Below are 23729 nucleotides of genomic sequence, written 5' to 3'. Positions count from 1 at the left end.
GCTTACTTAGACTGATGGCAGGAGATTCTGAGTAGTATTACCTGGTAAAACAGTAAGAAGAACTGGAAGGGAAAAGTTTATAGAAAGTTACTTGAGAGACTCAAACCAAATTATCCTTGGGCTTTGAAGGATGAAAGGAGAAAGAGGACAACAAAAATGGAAATAGACTAGATCTGTGATGATTTCTTTAACATATTCCTTCCTCCATCAATGACAACAGAGGCACCACCATTTTTCTTTTTAACTTTAAAGTCAATCTCTGAAGTGTTGTGCTATGTGTGGAAGTAGAAATGTCATTAAAGAAGGCAAATATTAGGTTGTGAGCTCAATGAAGACAGGGACTGTTTTCACTGTTCTTTGTATCCCCAGTTTTTAGAACAGTGCCTGACATATACCAAACTCTGAATATATTCCTGTTGACATGCTTGTTGACTTGAATTACAATTTTTTAAATTAAATATACCCAGAGTAGATCAGTGTTAGAGACAAGACAATTTTGTGAGTATGGGGTTACTGATTTTTTAAGATATCCGAAAGAAGGAAAGATATCCCCTTTGACCCAGCAAAACCACTGAGATCACACAAATGGGAAAAGAACCCTCATGCACAATTATATTTATGGCAGCTCTTTTTGTTGTGGCAAAGAATTGGAAATCAAGGGCATGCCCATCATTTGGGGAATGGATAAACAAGTTTTGGTAGATGAATGTAATGGAATACTATTGTGTTGTAAGAAATGAGAAGCAGATGGACTGGAGAGACTTATATAAACTGATGCTGAGTAAGGGGAGCAGAACCAGGAGAACTTTGTATGCAATTACAGACACATCATAAGTGTGATGACTAATTTTAATAGACTGGGTTCCTCTCAGGAATGCAACACTATGAGACAACTCCAAAAGACTCATGATAGAAAGGGATATGCACATCCAGAAAAAGAACTATAAACTATGAATGCAGATTGAAGCAAACTGTTTGCTCTCTTTTTCGTTTTGCTTTGTTTCTTCTTTCTCAATGTTCATTGCATTGGTTATAATTCTTCTTTACAACTTGACTAATGTTTAGTGTGAAGGTATTTTTAGAACCTATATCAGATTGCATGCCACTTTGGGGGGGAAGGAGGAGAAAATTTGGAATTCAACGGATTTTGACACTAAATATTGTAAAGTAAAAATAAACAAATAATTTTTAAATAAAAAAAGAAATAATGAGTGGGAGGATTTCAGAAAAACCTGGAAAGACTTATATGAACTGATACTGAATGGGGGGGGGGGAGGCAGGCAGAATCAGGATAACATTGTGCACAGTTACAGCCACAGTGTGCAATGACTAACTCTGATAGACTTGACTTTTCTCAGCAATGCAGGGTGCCAAAACCACTCCAAAAGGCTCATGATGGAAAATGCTATCCACATCCAGAGAAAAAAATTATGATTATGGAGTCCAAATGCAGATTGATCTTTTTTGTTTTGTTTTGTTATGTTTCTTTTTTCTTGTGGTTCATTCCCATTGGTTATAAATCTTCTTTGCAACATGACAAATGTGAAAGTATGTTTCATGTGAGTGTATATGTGGACTCTATATCAGATTGCATGCCATCTTGGGGAGGGGAGAGAGGAGGAAGAGGGAGAAAATTTGGAACTCAAAAAATTGTGGAACTGAATGTTGTAAACTAAAAATAAATAAATAATAAGGGAGAAAAAAAGAAAGAAGGATACCAATTTGGTGGGTAAAAAAAAATCTCAAAACTTGTTATTATCAAAAAATTATTAAGAAAATATAAATAATTGTTGATCAGTATCTATGTTTTTGCAACCATCCCAATAATCTATGAGAATAATTTACATTTTTGTCAAGGGTATCATTGATAGAGATATACGGCAAAAATACATAACAAACTACATCCGTGTACTCACACCCACCATGCATCTTGATGTTATCCATTACACACAACTTTTAATTATTAGAGATTCTGGTATTACATGACTTGCATCCATGATAGTATATCTGGAAGGGTATATGCACTAAAAAGTTTGCCTATGCTTCTGGGAGAAACCTAGGATACTCAAAATCACTGTGCTTTCCTCTGCAGATGGCAAACTTCTGAAATATACTGGGTTTTATTTTGGAGGCTAAATTTTGAGGGCTTAGTGCAATCAACACAATATAATTTAGAAAAGGGAAAATTTAGAAGATCTTACTATCAATAGGAAATTATTCTTTGATTTGAACTCTGTTCTGGATAGTCTCTATGCACTTGGCAAACATTTTTGGTGAACATCACTCACCCTGTTTTATACTTTATTTGTTAATAATTAAAAGGCCTCTGAAGAAAGTCATCAATGTTATTAAAGAATTTGTGTTTGATTCATATATTTGTATAGAGGACAAAAATTTTTTAATAACATTTATGACTGGAAAATTAGGTGGGTCAGTAATACAGTGAGAGTTAAAGATAACTCAAGTACTCCGATGGCATCTGCACAATTTCAAAAGATCTAGAGATAAGTCCCTTGTACATTAAATGACCCTATTACTCCCTCCTGTCACCATCATGGAGTATTTATGGGAGAATATGCTAAAGAGTTGCATAGGATGAGATGTGAATGGTTAGTAATCTTTACCATTGTAGAGTACTTCCTAGCTATGTAACTCTCTACAAGTCACTTGACTTCTGTGTAATGGAGACAATAATAGGTTTTTTGTGCAAATCACCCTCAGCACTACTTACTATGTTCCAGGCACTTAGCACAGTACCTGGCACATAGTAGGCACTTAATAACTATTTTTATTCCCTTACTTTCCCCCTTACCTTCCAATTTTCCCTTTCCTTCCTTTCACTGGTAAATAAATATATATATATATATATATATATATATAAATATATATAAATTTATAAATATATAAATAAATATAAATAGAATTACAGTTTTCACTGAAGCACCGTAAAAGTTTTCTTTTGTCTCTGATTTTGAGTGCCACAACCTTATTTCTTTTAGGGATTTTGCATGTTATATGGTGGAATTTTAAAGCACCATGCATTTTGGAAAGACACTTGATGCTGTTTGGAGTCAGAACTACTTCCCAACCACCCAGAAAGTCAGGATCCCAAGTGACACCTTCTTTTCTAGTGTTCCTGGGGCACATCTGCTATTTCAGAGCTGTTAGACTGTTGCCTCTAGAAAGCAAGGAGCAGTTTTCCATTTGAAACCCACTGTGAAATGCTATGTAAATTTCTGCCGTTTGGTTGACCCATTTTCTTGAATAGGTAACTGAGGCACATAAGAGCTAAATACGTTGATCAGAGCTCCATAGGCAGCCAACTTCAGAGCCAGAATTAGACCTACCAGGACCTTCTATTTCCACATTGTTAGCCTGCCTGCTGAGTTTGTTGCTTTCCTTTTATATGCATACCCATTTTCAGTACATAAAATAATATGGTCAGATAAACATACTAAATTAGACAGGGATTCTGCTCCCAAATCCTGCAGTGGTTACTCATGACTTCCAAAAGAACTTTGTATTTACTATGGGAAATATGAGAGAACCCACAAATCCAATAAATGAAAATTGTACCTATCTCAAAGACACTTGGATTAGTTCTCTTATTTGTTTCCCTTTCTGGCTCTTTATTATTGGTGATGGGTCATTGGACTTGCCTGCTAATTTTAGACTTTTAAATATCAGGGCAGCTAGGTGGCACAGTGGATAGAGTGCTGGGTCTGGAGTCAGGAAGGCTCATCTTCCTGAGTTCAAATTTGGTCTCACACACTTACTATCCGTGAGACCTTAGGCAAGTCACTTGAATATGTTTGCCTTTGTTTCCTCATCTGTAATATGAGCAGGAAAATCTTTACCAAGAACACCCCAAATGGGGTCACAAAGAGTCAGATACAACTGGAACAACTGAATAACAACACCAAACAGTAAACCCAAGATTCTTCCTACTTCAAATTTTGTTGGTGTCATAACTACTGTAGACTGAACCTTTTGTGTCCTCCCATCTCATAGAATTTCAGTAAATAATGATCTTTTATCAGTAATGGCCAAGTGCCAAGAAGGGAAAAAAAATCTTCCCAGTGAAAACTGGAAGCCTGAGCATTAGAGGTCAGTGACGAGGTTATTACAATAGGGTCAGATTTGTATGAAAGCTGGTTAAAAAAAAAGTAACCACTGATATTAGGGAATGCTAGTACATCAAGAATTAATCTGCATAAATAGTCTAAGGAGCTATCAAAGAAGAAAAATGAACTACAGGGCCAACATTAATTGTGCCCAGAGATAATTAGAACAAAGTGCTGTTAATTGTGTGTTGGTTTAATGTTATGTATCCTTGGCCTTGTTTTTTTCATGGAGGGCATAAATTTTGATGCCAAAGTGTGAAAGCTGACTGGCTTATTAATCAAAAGGCCTCAGTTTGCTCAGTTACATGCAATTAGCTGCTGTGATTAAGCTTAGTATTTCATGAAGGTAATTAAAAACCAAAACCTTGTAGGATCATAGATCTACACTAGAATGAACAGTGTAGATCCTTTAGTTCAATTCCCTAATTTTCCATTTAAGGAAACTAGAGGTCCTAAAAGGTGAAGTAAATTTTGTGAAGTCACACATGTAGCAAGTGTCAGAAGTGAAATTTGAACTCAGGTCCACTGATTCCAAATCTACTGTTCTTTTCATTAAATTCTAATGTAAGTTTCTGAGAATCCCTGGATTTGAAATACCTAGGGGACTTGCCAAAGCATCATAAACAAATAAATGTTGTTTTATGTGTCCTAAAAGCAATATAATTGGAGATATTGAACCAAATAAAAGAAAGCATTCTACAAATTCTAGAAGTTCTGACAATTGGAAGCAGCAAATACTCAGCAACCTAAAAAAAATGACTCCAGATTAGGGAGCCTTATACATCCCAGAAAATGTCTTCACCCTATTGCCTACAAGTGCTGAGTCAGTGACACGCTATCCTTTTCCATTAGGAAACTTATAAGAAATCAACTTCTTTATGCTGATTTCTAGCAACAGAGTCTGATGATGGTTTGATTCATTAGTATTCAAATGAGGGTAAAGCCCACTGGCTTGCTACGCTGGGACTGGGAAATGTACAGTTTTACCTTATATGCAATGCAGTGTGACTAGAGTGTCGTAATAGATCAGTGATTGTAAGATGTGGAGGGGAAAAAACCTATAAGCAGAAGCTGCCATGGGTAGAAAGATAACTACAGTATTAGTTCTAGTGATTGCTTCTCTGTGTAAACTATCCAAAATATTTCCCATGGTTTTGTTTGTAAATTTCCCCTTCTAAAAGTGAGTGTTTATTTCTGCTCCACATTATTATCACTTTTCTAATTGGAATGCACTAGTAACAGTACGATGAGAGTAAGTTCACTGTCCCTTTCTAGTGTTCAATTGTTGTTTTTTCACTGATGTTCAACTAAGATAATAAAGTTAAGCCCTTCTAGAAAGGACATGCTAGTCTGTTTTTGAGAAAAATATTGGTTGAGACCATCACATCAGCAACCTTGAGGAAAAAAAAACATTTAGTTTCATAACACGAGACTTTTTGCTCTGTTCAGCTCAAAAAGATAATTGCCTTTTGTTGTTTTGTTTCAGTTTTGGAAAAGATATAGGCAATATCGAGACAGGCAAAGTGAAGAATTACCTGAGAAGTTAGATCAATAAAAATAACTAATTTATGGAACTTAAATGTCTTCTTCCTCAAGATTAGAGTCCTTGTCCACTCTCCTATTATTTGGGTAATATCTTCAACACTTCATTTGTAGTCATAGCCACAGTGATTTCTTAGGAAAATGAAAATCATGCTTACTATGACATCATTACTGTTTTACTTTTGAAGTGCCTGGGGCCAAAGTCAGATTGGTTTTGGTAATCTTGTAAAATACTGAGATAGTCATGAATCCATTTAGGAGAGATTGCATTTCACACAGCACAGTTGCACTCAGGGGAAGTAACAGTGTCAGTAACATCATCTTAAAATGTGAAGGAAATTGTGTGTGTGTGTGTGTGTGTGTGTGTGTGTGAATAGTGTACAGACCTTGCCGATTCCATTTCCTGTAAACCTCACACTTCTCTGGAGTCCAAACCAATTTTTTTAACTCAATCAGACATTTTTTTTCTATAACTATTATGAAAAAGACATAAATAAATAGGGTAATAATCAAGATTCATTTACAAAAATCTGTTTCCAATATATAGCCCAAGACCTTCACATTGCCCATCAACTCTTTTCAGTTTATGTGCCTACATGAGTATATCTGTTTAGTATATTGATACTGAGAAACTTCAATTTAATAAACATGTATTAAGTACCTATAAAATATAAGATGTCCTGGGGATAAAATGCCAAAAAAAATCAGGCCTTCCTTTCAGAATTTAAATTGTACTGGGAAGATAGAGTAGGTGTGTGTGTGTGTGTATGTGTGTGTGTATACACACATATATATGTATGTATATATATGTGTGTGTGTTCATATATACATATTTATGTGTGTATATACTCATATATACATACATATATGCACATGCACATATATAGAGTCATGTACACATGCAAACATTGCAGTATAAGTTGCAATGGGACAGAAATCCAAAGTACATTAGGTATATTTCAGGAGGAAATATATATTTTCAATTTGGGAAATCAGAGGTAACATCTGATGAAAACTTTGAAATAAAATCATATTGACAGGTATTCTGAGATAGAGTATATTCTGGGCATGGTCAAGTGCATAGAGATATACATTTTCATTCTGAGCCTTGGGAGAAGGAGGTAATCATTCATTGGAATGTAGAAAGCATAAAGAAAAATTAGGCTCAAAAAGCTGGAGCCAGATTGTGACAGTCTTTAAATGCCATGCTAAGGAGTTTATATTTCATGCTAGAAGCAATAACAAACCATTAAAGATTTTTTGCAGTAGCATGACTTGGTCAGACCTGTACAATAAGAGGATTATTTTTTCTAGCTGTATAGGAAACAAATTGTATAAATCTGATATTTCCTTAATATCAAAGGAAGATTAAATTATGTTAATTAATGATTTACATTGTTCATTCCCTTTTATTATCTTCTAATACCTTCTAAATTTGGTATATCATAGGAGGAATAAACTTAAAATAACAAGACTGACTTGTTTCTATCAATGATAACATTTGTGTACCCAAATGAGTTGTGTCCCTTTCAAAGTAGTCAACTTGCAATATTAGGAACTTTTCCTGATAATACTGACATTTCTTTTTAAAAAAATTTAAAACTTTTCTTTTGGAGTTGCCTTCATAGCCAATTTTCTGGTCCATGGGGCAAAGCAGCCTCATGATTTTAGAGTCACACGCCATGTCTTTCCAAAAATATTGTTCTCTAGTGGGACCATCAACGTTAATCATCATGCTCAGTTCCAAATTATTTTTGAGGCAGTCAAAAACTCAAACCTGTCCATAAAGGATGATTATTTGCCATCATTGAAGACATTCAAAGAACACATTGCAGACTGTGAATTTAGGATATCTGAATTTCACCAGGATATTTGACGAAGTCTCTTGTTATATATTGGTGGATAAGATTGAAAGATGTGAGCTGGATGATACTAGCTCAAAGGGCCATAGGTTTGTGCACTGATGCCCTCCTAGAGGAAGGTCTGTAGTATAATGATGCAAGGCTCTGATCTTAACCCTATTTTGCTTAACATTGTCTTCCATGACCACTAGACAGATGGCAGACAAATTTACTGATGATACAAAAAATGAAAGGAATAACTAATAATTATATGAGTGAAAACACAAAAATATGTTAACAGGCAAGAATGAAGTGTCAAATAGAATCAGATAAAATTATATAATTTAAATTGTAAATTTAATGTACTGTACTTATATCAGTACTTCTGTTGAATTCTATAATTTCATCTGCAGAATAAGATTCTTAGTGGTACAGATCACATCCAAGTCATGTGCCTTTATACTATATAATTCTCCATATCTTTCTATAAATCCTTCATATAGGGTTCTATCCAACAATCACAGGTCCTTTGGGGTTTTGTTTGTTTTTAACATTTTATGGTCAAACTGAACATGGTGGTACATGCCTATACTTCCCTGCTACTAGGGAGGAAGAGGCCGGTAGATCTCTTGAACTCAGGAATTCTGAGTTGCACTGGTCTGAGACAATGAGAGGTTTGTACTAAGCCTATCACCATTATGGGAGCAGGAGGCCACTAGGTTGCCAAAGGACAGGTTCCAGCCAAGTCAGAAGTTCCTATGCTGATCACTATGAGACAAAGCCAATAAATCACTCCTGTACTTCTAAGTCTAGGTAAGACAGGGAGGCTCTGTATTATACATAAAATGTGTCCCAAAAGCTTTTTATACAAACACACACACTCAGACATACATGCATGCATGTATATATGTGTAGTATATGTATGTATATAAACATATAAATAGGTAGATAGATAGATAGATGATAGATAGATAGATAGATAGATAGATAGATAGATAGATAGATAGATAAAATGTTCATTTGTTTCAGTTGTGTCCAACTCTTCATGACCCAAATTGGGGTTTTCTTGGCAAAAATACTGTAGTGGTTTGCCATTTTATTCTCCAGCTCATTTTACAGATGAGGAAACAAGCAAACAGGATTAAGTGACTTACCCAGGATCACACAGCTAGGAAGTGTCTGAGGCTACATTTGAACTCAGGAAGATGAGTCTTCCCAGGCCCAGCACTCTATCCACTCTGCCACCTAGCTGTCATGTATAATAATGGCTACCAGTACAATATTTTGACTGTCCTTCTGTTACTCCTTGCTTTCAAGCACCCAAACAGCTCATGTTATGTCCTCAGCAACGTCTTTTATACCACTACTCATAAATAAGTAATCATGGATTATATGCTTCATTAATTTATATCTAGTCTTCAACTTTCCTTTTTCCTTTTGGGTCATCAACAACTTTAACTCTTGAAATTATGATGTTTATTGGCTTATATACATGCAACATCACTTAGAAAAATTAGTGCTTTAAAAGGGGTGGAGAGAGAGAAACTTGGCAATAGGAAGCACATTGGAATCATTGACATTATTGAACAGTTTTCCAAAATGACCCAGTCTTATTTTCTCAAACTATTCAATTCAAGAGCCAAGTTACTATCTATCTGTAGTGTCAGTCAAAGATGTATGGTGATACCATCTGTGAGCTTTTGTATTCTTTTGGAATTGTTACCACTTTGTGATACCCTGAAAATTGATGCCTAAGTATTCTTAACATACCATCCCTTTGGGGTGGCTAGGTGGCTCAGTGAATAGAGCACTGGCCCTGGAGTCAGGTCAAATCCAGCCTCAGACACTTAACACACACACAAAAAAACTAGCCATGTGACCTTGGGCAAGTCACTTAACCCCAGCTGCCCTCCAAAAAGAAAAAAATACCATCCCTTCCAGCTGCCTGTCTTTCTTCTGTGTGTAATTTTTCAAGTCCCATAATTATTCCTGATATTATCTCTTGTAGAAAGAACACTAGATTCATAATCAGAACTTGGGTTATGCTCTGGGCCCTATTTCCTTAGTTATATGATCTTAGACAAGTTCCAGAACCTCTTGTGAATCAACACTCTCATCTGTAAAATTATGGGACTGGACTAGATGATGTCTAGGTTCCCTTCAGCCCTAAATCTGCATTCATGTTTCAAGGAAGCTTTTAATTATGCCCAATGAGCATAGGGAAGAACAGATGAGGATCAGGATCCTCATTATTCAGGAGGATGTGATGAAGAGACTGGGAATGCTTAGCCAGAAGAATAGGAAACTTAAGAGGGTAATGGAAGCTGCCATATTTTAAAACCTATCTCATGGAAAAAGGAAGGAACTTACTGCTTTGTCCCAGAAGACAGAGTTTGGAATGATGGGTAGAAGTTGCAGAGCATCTAATCTGGGGTTAATGTAGTAATCTTCCTAAGGAGAGAACATTTGCAAGTAGGAAAATGGGTTAGCATATTACCAGATGCTAGCCTTATTTTGTCAGGATGGACTCCACAATTGTTTAGCAACAGAATGGCTGCCCTATGGCTGATCCCCAGATAAACACAGTGATGCCCCTGGGGCTACTAAGGCAAGTCAGTGGGCTCTCTTCTACTTATTAGCATCAGTTTGATTGTTTTTTTACTATTTCATTCTTTCCTTTTTTTTCTAGTAACAGCATAATTCTTTATTTACTAGCCAAAACAATCCTAATTATATCAAAGCTTAGAAGTAAAACTCTTTGCAAATAGTCAGTCACTGAGATAACAGACCACAGTAAAGAAGAGAAGAAGGAAAAAGCAAGAGAGTTTAATTGAAGAGCTTGCTCATTGAACTGAGTAACAGCTAATTCCTGTCCCTTATGAAGGTAGAATTTCTTTACTCAGCTTTTTCATAGACCCTGTGGCAAGTCACATTGTTCATAATACCGTCTACCAATAGCTTTCCATATTCTCCTTTTCTTGTTATTGTGCTTTCCTTCCCATCCCAAGACTGTACCTGGATCAAGTTATCATTTTCAAGGGTACAAAGAGACTGAGTTTTCCTGCCATCAGCTGTAGTCCCATCAAACTTCTCACCAAGTTTAAAAGAGAATTGGGTAGTTTTTATGGTACTCTCAGTCTTAATGGTACTTATATTCCCATTTTCAGAGATATAAACATCTGGTTTGACCATTCCGGCCATTTTCCTCAGGGCCATCCCCACTCCCAATTCCTTCATACACTTGTCAGATACTTTACTTTCCACAAGGTGCCATTTGTCCAGCAACTGCTTGGGAAAGACTATGGTGATTCAGGTGAGAAGAGAAGGGAAGAAGCCCAGAGAAGAACAGAGCATTCCGCTGAAAGGTAAAGGACTGGCATGCATCTATTTCATCCTTTCTTACAAAGTTGTAGTGAAGGAGCAGCTAAGTGTTTCAGTCAATAAAGGACCGGCCCTGGAGTCAGGAAGACCTGATTTCAAATCTGGCCTCAGACACTTGACATACTAACTGTGTGACCTTGGGCAAGTCACTTAAGCCCAATTGCTCTGCCTCCAACAATAAACAAACAAAAAGTTGTAGTGAAGCACATTGGCCCTCATCATTTCTTCTATACCACTATGTACTGCTCCTTACCTTCTTACTACTTCTAAGCTTCAACTCTATTGACAAAGGCTCACACAGTTGCTTTCTTAGAGATATAACTTCAGCTGTCTTATAATGGCCTTATCCTCATGAACATATCTGTACAGAAAACCTGACCACTAAGTAAAGAGCAAGTGTAGCTATGACACACTTTTGGGCACTTTCTCTCCTTCTCAAAATAACAAGGAAAACACATAGAGGAATGACCATAGCAGAGAAGTTTCCAGGGAATTCCAAACAATACAGCCTGTCACTCCTGAGCCCTAGAGGTTTGAGTGTGAAACTCTTTACACAGACAGCAAAGATGTGGCTTGTCCCTTTATCTAAGGATAGCTGCCACTACCACCCTTCTTCTTCACCCTTAAATCTCCCAACTTTGTGATTCCCCATACAACAATAATACAAGCAGAATGCAAGCTAAGTGAGGTCAACTGTACTAACTGTTCTTCCTAAGTAGAGTGCCTTGCCTCTGGAGACAGTTACAAGCCCTTCTGCTTTCCATAGCCACTATACTAACAATGGCCAGTTCTATTAGTGCTTATTTACTTTTCTAATCAGGCAACTAGATGGCCCAATGGATAGAGCGATGGGCCTAGAGGCAGGAAGACTTGAGTTCAAATCCAGGTTCAGACATTTACTAGTTATGTGATCTTGAGCAAATCATTTCAAGTCACGGTTAAGTGTTTGCCTCAGTTTCCTCATGTACAAAATGAGCTGGAAACAGAAATGGCAAACTGCTTCAGTATCTTCACCAAGAAAATCCAAAATAAGGACACAACTGCACAAAAATTCTTCTAATATATTTTTTAATCTTCTATTGCTTCTAATATACTTCTTTTCTTTTTCATAAGCCAATAGACCTTTTTATAGCTAGACAAATGCATATTATCCTCTCTGCAGCAAATTATCAATCACGAATTATCGATGATAATTTCTTAATTATCTGGTCTTTTTTCCTGTTTAGTTGTTGCTAGGTGTTCAGGGCCTGCTTCTTCAACATCGGGGAGGGGTTTGTTTGAGGACGTCCTGCTTCTCAAATTCCCATTGCTTAGCAAAACTGAGTCTTACAGATAGGTGACTCTTGATAATCAAGGTTTTAGTATAAAATATGGTTGATCCTTTAATTTTGAGCCCAAGTCTCCAGGGGTGCGTTATGATACAAATTGTCATCTATTTTCTATATACAAACAACAAAGAAGATTAATGGGAAATTGAAATGACTTTTAAAATTATCTTCTTGTTTACTTTTTTAACAAGACAGGGTTAATACTACATACACATGCACATAAACACATATATGTATAAATGAAAAAAACTCAATTCAATAAACATTTATTAAGTGCCTCATGTGCTGGGCACTGTGCTCAGTAGAGGTGATACAAATAAGAAAAAAGAAAGATGTTCCCTGCCCTCTAAAAGCCTAAAATATAATGGGGAAAATGTATTGCCAACAAGATATTCACAATAACTATGGCAGTTATGAATATTCTGGCATAATTCTGAATTGAAAAATATAACAGACTTGTAGGACAGAACCAAAACGTTTATTCAAACAATATAACACTTGTAGGACAGAACCAAAACGTTTATTCAAACACCAGAAAGCCGGATCCCAACATCAGAAAACCAAATCCATCATAGCAACAATGAAATCTATACACAATAACAAAATAACAATGTAGGGGCACCACCATCACCAAGCCTTCTCCCTTCTAGGGCCTTCCCACAAATGAACAATCACAGCTTGCTGTCTGCTTCCTCTCTCTCCCTCAACTCTAACTTCTCTGACCAACCTCCTCTCAGCTCTGCTTTACCCATTCAGCAAGCTCCTCCCACCACAGACTCATGTGACTCAGGCTTCCATGTGACTCAAGCAGATCACATGAGCCAATCTTCCCATTAAGCAAAAATACATTAACAATACAGAAGACAGCACACAAAAGGAAGCTAGAAAGGGGTGGAGGATGGCTGAGAGCATCTTGTTCCAGAGTAGAGAGATGCAGATGGAAAGTAGAGTGAGCTACAAAGTCCAGGTTCCACCCTCTCTAAAGGAGGACTTTGGGTGAAGTGTGATGCTCCGTTCTCTAGCCCTGCAGTGATGTAGTATCTAAGGCTGAGTTAAAGAGCATGATGAGATTTGCAGTGAATGACTTATCTTGGAGGAGTTGGTCATGCTGTTCTGTGGTGTTCAAACCAAGCAGATATGTGAATATTAAATGGGAAAAGAGAGAGAAGTTTCACTTTTTCTATTAGAAAAAGTTGTAATTTTTCTAGTAGATATTATTTGAGATTATCACATCAATGATGCCATTAAAAGTACAAAAGTATTCATTTATATTGTTGCACTTAGAAACACATATTTAGATGTATATTGCAATATGCTATATTTTAAAGCCCAAGTAGCAGTTTCATTAATTGTCTGTCCTTCTCCCAGGCAACAAACAGAGCCTTCTTAAGGTTCATCTCCCTCCATGGTTATCTCAGGAGGTATCTTTAAGGGCAACAGACACTTATTAACTGTTCCTGTAGGAACCCCTATCCAGGGGAATGCTGCCTGGAGAGATCCATCTCTCCAGGAAGCGCTAATCACTTATTAGCAGCCAGTATAGGAGTCTTTGTAGCTGCTCAGGGGAGAGCTCAAAGATGAGTGCAAATTGGGAAGATGGTACGTTAGCAACATGGGGAAGTAACAGGTATGATTTGCAGATAAATGTAAATTGTGATGATATAAATAAGCAGTTTCACTGTGATGAAATTCAAGTAAAGTCGTTTTTTAAAGAATTCCCTATTCCCCCTTATCTGAGGGTTGAAAGCAAGAATTCCTTATCTTCATCATATAACATTAGTTTAAATCTTCCACTACCTTGTATCTCTTGTACATTGCACCTTTATACCATAATATTAATCTGGAGTACATGTAGAAACCATATAGATCTGATGGTAAAGCACAGGAGAAGAATCTGTTCTCCATTCTTACCCTGCAGTGAATCATGCAGTATCTGTAAGAAGATCTTTTGTTTTTAAATTACATTTTATTTTAAACACTGATAACCAAAGGAGTGACAAAATTGGTAATGCTCTTACCTGTTTTGCATCATTTCTAGTTTCACTTAGCACTATAAGTGTCTAAACAAACCTATCTTATGTTTTACTCAGACATTCTATACAATCTTACATAAGACTTTTGTAGGCAAAGTTAACCATTCTAAAGAGTCAACTTTCTCTCACTCTAACCCATACCACTTAGAGAAGACTCTTCCAAATAATATCAATATTAACCCCTTAAAACAGTTCATTTATTATTCCTGAGATCAAACCCCTTTGAATTGTAATCAGGCTTATATTGTGTAGAAAACTTTAATATTTTATTTAATGATCGATACCTTACATACAGATGAGAAATAAATGTTCAGTGGCCTGTACAAGTCCTTATAATTCAAGACCACATCTCATCTCCTAATAACAGAGTATATGAACAGTCGTACCCCCACTACATCCCTACCCTTTCACACATCGGCATAATTCTTTGTTACCTACCAAGAGAAACCCTATTTAATTTACTTCACCCATTCTGATCAAATACTTTATAACTCTTACTTTTCAAAATGAATCCCTGTGATAATTTTCTCCGGTATGTAGGCTTCTGAAGATGATAAAACATTCATGAGGTGGGGCTGCTAGCTCAATTCTTTAGTAAGTTTTCATTTCCTTGTTGGCTTTCAGCATAGAGAAATTGGAGAGATGTTGTTTGGGAGACAAAAATGCAATCAGAACCCTGAGAAAGATAGATGGTATTTTGAGGACAGCTGTCCCCTGCAGTGCCATTATAAATTCCAAAGAGCAGAAAAACATTATCATTACTCATTACCACTGAATTAAATTTGGGTATTCAGTGTAAGACCCTAAATATGTTCAGCAGACAGTAAGATTCTTACCCATGGATACCTCAAAGGTCATTTGCCTAGACCCTGCAAAGGACTACCTATTATTTAAAGGATATTTACTCCAGAAGCTCATATCCCATACCCATGACTGCCTTTTTTCTTCTTTCACAAGTACTCACCCTATAACTTCCTTCAAAACTAGAAGCCTTCTTCATCTGGAATCTTCTTCCTCCTCCTCACCTTGATGAGTTGTTCCTGTGGTCTCCATCTTCTGGAGGAACCCAGGCCAACCACCACCATTCCCCTTTTGCCTTTGCTTCTGACTCTAGACTTTGTCACCATGCTCTTGCAAAAATACCTTTCTTCCCCTATTCCCTTTTGTCTGTTGTCTTCTTCATTAGAACGTAAACTCTTTGAGTGCAGAGACTATTTTGGCTTGTATGTGTTTCCTCAATGTTTAGCACAGTGCTGGCTTAATAAATGTTTGTTGCCTGTCAGTCTTCCAACAGACATAAGCAAGGCAGTGTAGTGTAGTGGATGGAGAGCCAACTTTGAAGGTGGAAAATCAGTGTTCAGATCTATTTTTCACATACTGGCTATGAGATCCAGAGTAAGTGCTTGGACTTTTTAGTTCTCTAGGCAACTCTCCAGCACTCTCAGTTTCAGAGTAGGTACTGACCTGCATTGGCATGGGAAATTGTCAAATCTGCAGTTTCTATCCCTCTCACCCATTGTTCAGTCATTTTCCATTCGTGTCCAATTCTTCATGACCCCATTTATGGTTCTCTTCATTAAAACACTGGAGTGGTCTGTCATTTCCATCTCCAGATTATTTTACAGGTGAGGAAACTGAGATAAACAGGTTTTTTACTTTCCCAGGGTCACACAGCTAGTAAGTGTCTAAGCCCAGATTTGAACTCAGGAAAATGACTCTTCCTGACTTCATGCCTGTCACTCTATCCACTGTGCAACCTGGCTTCGCCCTCTCTATCACTAACAAGCATTTAGTAAGAACCTACCCTAGGCCAGGCATAGTTTTGTTGTTATTTGTTGTTGTTTTTGCCTTTGTGTCCTTTATGCTGGAGATAGAAAAGCAAAAACCCAAAGAATACCCATTCTCAAGGAGTTTATGTTCTATTATAGCGAGACTATGTATACAGACAAGTAAGTATAAAAAATCTAAAGTGTCAGTGCACCAGCCTCTAGGAATGGAATACAGGGATCAGTAAAGACCTGATATAGGAGATAATACATAAGCTGAATTTTATTCATCCAAAAGAGTAGGTAACTGGCACATTGCAAAGAGAACTAACTAGACTGGGGCTCAGAAGATGAAGTATCAGCCCTACCCCTTGTGAGCTGTATGATCTTGGGCAAATCTCACCATCTCTCTGATCTCTTTATCTGTAAAATATTCCAAATAACACCCACACTACCCCAATTACCAAATTACTGAAAGAAAAAGCACCTTGCAAATCTTAAGAAGAAATGTTCCCCCTGCTTCTTTTATTATCTCAGAGCAAACTAATGTCTTACAGATTTTTTTTAATGAAATGGCTAAATATGAAGAAAAACCCAACTTTTAAATGAATATGAGCAATCATGCTAAAATGCAAATCTGTCTGTTTTCTTATTTTTTTTTTTGATCATCAAAAAATCAAATAATACCATTGGGTGATAGTGATATAGCACTTTAAAGTTCACACAGCATGCTATGCTAAATATTAATTGCTACATAAATCTCTATATTTACCTGGCACTAATAAAATAATTTTGTGTGTTTTGATTCATTTGAATGTCTACATTCTAGGTTGCTTTAACATGAACTGATTAAACACCTTACCTTCATCTGCTTTATCAATTAAGGCTTGCTTATCTCTACATGTTTGTAAACATCATTGCTATTTTGATTAGCAGAGTCAAAAGAATAAGACTGAAAGTAATACCTTAATTTTCCAAAATTAGCAGAAACTACCCCCCCACACACACACATACAAATACAGCCCATACATACTCACTCATTTGAGATAAAGCAGGCATGTATAAACTTGATTTGACTTTATTCAGGGTTCATCCTTTCTATTTGATTTTTTCTACTTTCCCAGCCAGGCTCTGACTGAACCTTTTAATATGCTAAAATTTATTTGTCTGAGGAAGAAAGGTGATGTAGTTTCACCAAGATGCTAAGCAGACACTGAAGGCTTTTGGAGAAGCAAAACCCAACTATTTTAATGACTTTGATGTAATCTATAAATTGTGCTCATGCATGCTTTTCTGGATTAAGGTGGGGAAGGGAGGTGGTAGCTTATATTTAACAAAAAGTATTTTTATTTATATAAGACTATAAGCAATCTAATTGTCTCCTTAACAAACTTCCCCTTTCCCTTTCTTCCTCTTTCTTTCTATATTATGAAAAGAGATCTGTGCTGGGAATCAAGAGACCTGGTTTTGAGACTTTCTTTTCCCTGCTAGCTGGGTACATTTAGGCAAGTCAGTTTAATTCTCCATATTTTGACTTCATTTTCTGTCAAATTGTACAATAATGCATACCCTATCAACCTCCCTCACAGTTCTAAGAGAATCTTTTGAAATGATATATGTGAAGAACTAGACTGGTGCAAATTTTGCTGTATGTAAACCAAGGTCTTGGGCTCCCATTGCCTAAATTACCTTAATCTCTTTGGGCCTGAATTCCCTCATGAGAAGTATAAGGCATAGACTCAATAGCCCCTACAGTCTTTCTGGCTTTAAATATATAATCCTATGGATAGTAATAATAGCTGACATTTATATACCACTTTAAAATGTGCAAAGTCCTTTACATTTATTATCTTATTTGATCAACCCAATAAGGCTATGAGACAGGTACAAGAGTTATTATTATTTTTGATGATTATGATCATGGTGGTGGTGGTAGTGGTGGTGGTGATGGTGATGATAATAATAATCATAAGGATGAGGCTGAGGATGAAGCATCTAGGTGGTATAATGGGTAGAGTGATAGACTTAGAGTCAGAAAAGCTGAGTTTGAATAAATATTCAATCACTTGCCTAGCTGTGTGACCCATGCCATGTCACTTAACACCTCTAGCTCCTGCCTTATTTGGTTGTTTGAGGATGAAAAGAAATGATAAATATAAATACATATAAAATTTAAAGCACTATATAAGTGCTAGCTATAATAATTATCTTATTAATATTAGTGATTAATATAACCATCATTATCTACATTTTGTATATCAGGAAACTAAGACTCAGAGATTAAGTATCCTTCCTATAATTATCTGAGCATCAGAGGAATGACCTGAACCCATGTCTTCCTGACCTTAAGTCTAATAATCTATCTACTAATAATTAATGTCCCTCTAGTGAAAATCCTTTGAATCGTAAAATAACTTCACTAATAGAGAAACTGTTGTCAGCACAAAAATATCAGTAATTCCATCAATTAGAAACAATCTCAATTCAATTCAACAAGCATTTATTAAATACCTACTGTATTTTAAATGCTGAGGATAAAATAAAGCAGCAACTGCTCTCAAGGATCTTGAAGTCTACTAAGAGAATACAACATGTGTGTAGATAAATAAGTACAAATAAGTACATAATAAATTTAAAATGATTTCAGGATTATTAATTACTCAAGATATCTGTTAGCATATGGTAAAAATTTAAGCTGAGTCTTAAGGATGGTGAGGGGTTCAAAAGTTAGAGGCAAGAAGGGAGAGTTTCCAGCCATGGGGAAAAGTCTGTCCCAAGGCCCAGAGGTAGAAGGAAGAATGATATGGGGAGTAGCAGGCATTCCAGTTTGTCAGGGAGATAGCATGAGGAAGATACATAATCAGCCTAGCATAATTGGTTAGAGACAGATCATGTAGAGATTTGACTACTAAACTGATTTTGTATTTTTTCTGAGATGTAAGAGGTAGCCACTGAAACTTCTTTAGCAGGAAAGCAAAATGGTCAGATCTGTACTTTAGGAAAATATCATTTTGGCATGAATATGAGGGATGGATTTTTTAAAGAGGTTGGATGAAGTGAAACCAATTACAAAGTTAATAGCATAAATAAGGAATTATGAGGGCCTGTGATTTTTTTTTTCTAAGTAGAGAGAAGATGGGCACAAAATAGCAGGATCATGTGAGCAAATGAGTTCAAGCAAATTAAGTGACATGCCCAAAGTCATCCTAATAGGATCCTGGTATGAACAGGATTTGAACCTTGTTCTGATGCTATCTTTTCCTCTGCACCCTGCAAGTGATTTTATGAAGTTAGTGTAGAGAGAACTTGGCAACTAATTTTATATGGAAACTGTTGGAAAGAGAAGAGTAAAGTGTGCCTCGAAGTTTGTGAGCTTGGACGATGGGATGATCCTGCCATCAACAGAAATAGAGAAGTTTCAAGAAAGGGTGGGCTAACAAGGAAATTTAAAGAGTTTTATTTTGAAAACACTGTGTTTAAGTTTTTTGTGGGACATTCAGGTGAAACTATAAAGAAGGAAGTTCAAAATGCCAAAGTAATGTCCAGGGAAGACATTAAGACTGGATGAATGAATTTCAACACCATCTGAATAGAAATGATAATCAAACCCATGAAAACTGGTGAGATCTAATGGGAAAGAGTGAAAAGAAGAGGGCCCAGGTAAGAGCCTTGGGGAATGATGATACTTTGGGGTCAAGAGGAGGAGGAGAAGGATAGTCCAGCAAAGGCAAGTGAGAATGGTTACATAGAAAAGAAGAGAATCAAAAGAATACAATATCATAAAATCCAAGGGAGGACGAAGTATACAGAGGAAGAGGGTGGTTGACAATGTCAAAACCTTCCAATATATCATATATGTTAAGATATTCTTTTAATTGAGTAATGGGATCAGAAAATATACTGAAAGAGAATAAAAATTAATGGGAAGTAAGGAGTTGAGGTAATGTATAGAATGATGGCATGTTGTGATACAGAGAAAATAGAGACCAGTGGACCTGAGTTTAACTCCTTTGTCCATCATTCATTATTAGCATGACCTGAAGTAGGTCAGTTCATTTTATGGTTCAGTTTTTATACCTACAAAATGAGAAGGTTGAATGAGGTGACCTCTAAACATAGTTTAAGCCATACCTATATGGTTCTATGATACTTTGTCAACCCTAAAAGGAGAAAAATATAGGAAGATATCAGAAAGGGAATGTATCCCATCAAGTAAAGGGTTTTGTTTTGTTTTTTTTTAAGAATGGAGGAGACCTAGTATGTCAGTAGGTGGTGGAAAAGGATACAGTAGATTTAAGATAAAAGAAAGTAAAGGATGATTGAAGGGCCAAGCTCCCAAAGGGAATAGAAGTGAATTAATTCAGAAGTACAACCTAAAGGGTAAATTTTGAGTAGGAGAGGGTCTTATAAGAGAGGAAAGAGTAAGAGATAAGAAAGAGGGATTTTGAGAACAATATCTAATTTTTAACAAAGTAGGTAGTTGATTCTTCTGAGGAGGAAAGAGAAGATGCTTATGGAAGGTCTGAGGAAATATCAAGACGTTTGGAATAGTTACTATTATAATGATGATAGACAGTCCATCAGGGAAGACTAAAAGAATTATCATGCACTAATGAGGGTCCATTTGAGTTAAGATAACATAAATCTGCAATGACCCCAGCCTACATAGTCATGAGATTTCTCCAGTGGTGTTCAGTAGCACCTGAGCAAAAACAAAATGGATAGAGTAGGTAATCCAGGGTCAGGGTTTGGCAAGGTGTGACTGTCAGTAGGATAAAGTGACAAAGGATTCCAGGATACCTGAAAAATTTAGAGCTAAACTAGTCAACTGTAGGGCAAAGGAATGGTAAGCTCTTTTGGCTTTTTAAGCATACCTTTGCTTCTATCAATAAAAAAGGAAAAAGAGCAGATCAATGAATTGGACATGCAATTTAAAAAAAAAAGTAGAAAAAGAACACATTAAAAATCTTCAATTAAATACCAAAATAGAAATTCCAAAAGTCAAAGGAGATGTTAATAAAATTGAAAGCAAATGAAAGAAAAGAAAAGAACTAATAAATAAAACTAGAAGCTGGTTTTTCTGGGAAGAAAGCAATAAAATAGATTAAACCATTGGTTAATTTAATTTAAAAAGAAAAAACCAAAATACTAGTATCAAATATGAAAAGGGTGAATGAGCTAGCAATGAAGATAAAATTAAAGCAATTATTAGGAACTATTTTGCCCAATTATATGCCAATGAAACTGATAATCCAAGTGAAACAAATGAATACTTATGAATTATAAATTGTCCAGACTAGCAGAAGAGGAAATAGAACACTCTAGCCTAGCTTAAAATCCTATTTTTTCTGCATTTCTTCTGAGAATGAAATGATTATTTATGAGGCAGCACAGTATCAGGAAAAGAGGCCTGGTTTTGGAACTGAGATACTGGAATTTGACTTTGGATTGCCACTGAACTAGCCCTTTGACTTGGGAAAAGAAGTTAACATTTCTGGGCCTTATCTGTTAAATGGTGATATTTACCCTACTACTTCACAGGGTTATTGTAAAGAAAGCAATTTGTATCCTTTGTGAAGTTATATAATGTAAGTTATTATCATTCTAGGAGAAAGATATCAACTAAAGCCCAAAGATCCCTAAATTTTCTCCATTATAGAGCCATATGAAAATATGTCAATGTCAATTTCTGCCAATTGGCCCTTTTAGGGGGATCTTTTTTGGCCACATTTATAAAACAATCAGCTGTTTTTCCTTCACAAGGGCTCAATTGCCAAGCTAACAAAACCATGACTGAGGGAGGCAATTCTTATGGTTTACATGATTTGCCAGAGGTTTCTGTAATCATGATTTCCCTGATCTTATGAAAGTCCTACTTCATGTGTAAAGATACTATTACTTATGCATGAATGGAGCTCAATATGTTCTTCAATAAACTGCACAATAATAGTCATAGAAGAAGCATAGAATTTGTAGCCTAAGATTTTAATTATAGGGAGCTGCCCTCTCATCTCTCCTAATTCCTAATGTCAAAATGTGTTAAGTTTTAATAAATTGTGCTTTAGGGAGAACACTGGGGATCAAAAGTTAAATGTTTAAGTGTTTTTAAAAGGTCATTTTTCCACATCGTCACTATTGAACAAATGAGGAAGCTTGTAAAATTCTTTGCCTATTGTGTTTTTATTACTCAGTAGAGGGAAAGATGATTTGATGACTAAAAATGTATCAGAACAAATACAAGGCTGCAGTTTTCTCTCTTTTGCTTAAATCTCAAATCCTCTAGAGAAGCAGTTAAATTTCTTAGGTGTCTTTTCAGAAAGATGAGCTGGTCAGGTCTCAGTTTAATTCTTTCCTCTCTTGTTCACTTTCCCTCACTTCTATTCCCACCAATTTGTAATTAAGCCCCTCTGCTTCTTAAGGCCATAGTGAAAGAGTCATAGGACAAACACGTGTCAAAGGCACACTTGCTATTGCTTCTTGGATTTATTTTGCAACTGCAGAATTTTACTCTAGGATCAAGGAAACTCCTCTTGTTTATATAACCCTTTTATTCCTCTCTGCCCTACCCCATTTCAAGAATGATGTCCTAAAAGTACATTTGGGCTTTTAATAACAGGAAACTGTGGAGGTAGTTGATAAAATGGTGGTGTTCAGAGTAGGGGTACCTGAATTTGAATACTGATTCTGTTTCTTATTACTTCTATATCAAGAAAGGCACTTCATCTCCCTGATTCCTCAGTTCCCTCATGCAATATTTGAGGTCAATGATCTCTATGTTCCTACCAGCTCTAAATCTGTGACCCCTTACCTGGGGCAGGGGCAAGTTGCTTACATCTTTTGGGCCTCAGTTTTTACATCTTTCAAATGAAAGGGGTTAGACTACATTTTTTATGAGAGTTTGTAAAAAGTATTTTGTTGGAATAAAATTGAGATATAAAATATTTTTGAGTTGGGAGGATCTCTTAAGATCATTTAATCCATCTTCTTCATTTTAAAGATTAGAAACTAGAAGCCTAGGGGCAGCCAGGTGGTGCAGTGAGTAAGAGCGCAGGCCCTGGAGTTGGAAGACCCAGGATTGATTCCGGCCTCAGATACTTAGCACCCACACAAAATAACTGGCCGTGTAACCTTGAGCAAGTTACTTAACCACAATTGCTTTAAAAAAAAAAGAAAGGAAGAAACTAGAAGCCTAGAGAGAGGAAATAACAGGATGAGTTAAGGGCAGACCCAGGACTGACTAACTCAAGGTTTTTCATTCCCAGTCCAATGCTATTTTGAGTACATCACAGTGCTATACTATTCCTAGCCTCCTCTAAAAAGCGGTCCCAGTCTCACTTAACTGACTCCCAATGGCTGGAAGGAAGGATACTTGTAGATGAAAAGTGAATCTGACTCAGCAAAGAAAAGGAATCTTAAAAGAAATATGTAGTATGTAAGGAGAAAATGAATTCTGAAACTGAACGAGATAGCTGGTCAATCAAGAAACATTTATTAAGTTTCTATTGTGTGCTAAGCATTGTGCTAGGAATTAGGGATTAAAAACAAAAATGAAGCAGTTCATGCCCCCAGGGAGCTTACAGTCAAGATAGATAGATAGATAGATGGATGGATGGATGGATGGATGGATGGATGGATGGATGGATGGATGGATGGATGGATAGATAGATGATAGATAGATAGATAGATAGATAGATAGATAGATAGATAGATAGAT

General features: G+C 36.3%; 1 protein-coding gene and 1 pseudogene across 8 annotated transcripts in view; one reads left to right on the top strand and one right to left on the bottom strand.

Moving 5' to 3' along the window:
- NCKAP5 (NCK associated protein 5) overlaps positions 1-23729 on the top strand; it is a 1185533-nt gene that overhangs the window by 880700 nt on the left and 281104 nt on the right. The window lies entirely within an intron of this gene.
- LOC138146060 (fatty acid-binding protein 5 pseudogene) lies at positions 9494-13170 on the bottom strand (annotated as a pseudogene).

This window comes from Petaurus breviceps, unplaced genomic scaffold, assembly GCF_028583685.1.
Source record: "Petaurus breviceps papuanus isolate PSGF00001 unplaced genomic scaffold, PetGlider_PUasm1.0 90752, whole genome shotgun sequence".
Lineage (NCBI taxonomy): Eukaryota > Metazoa > Chordata > Mammalia > Diprotodontia > Petauridae > Petaurus > Petaurus breviceps.
The sequence above is the reverse complement of the archived record's forward strand: the minus strand, read 5'-3'. Positions and strand labels throughout refer to the sequence as shown.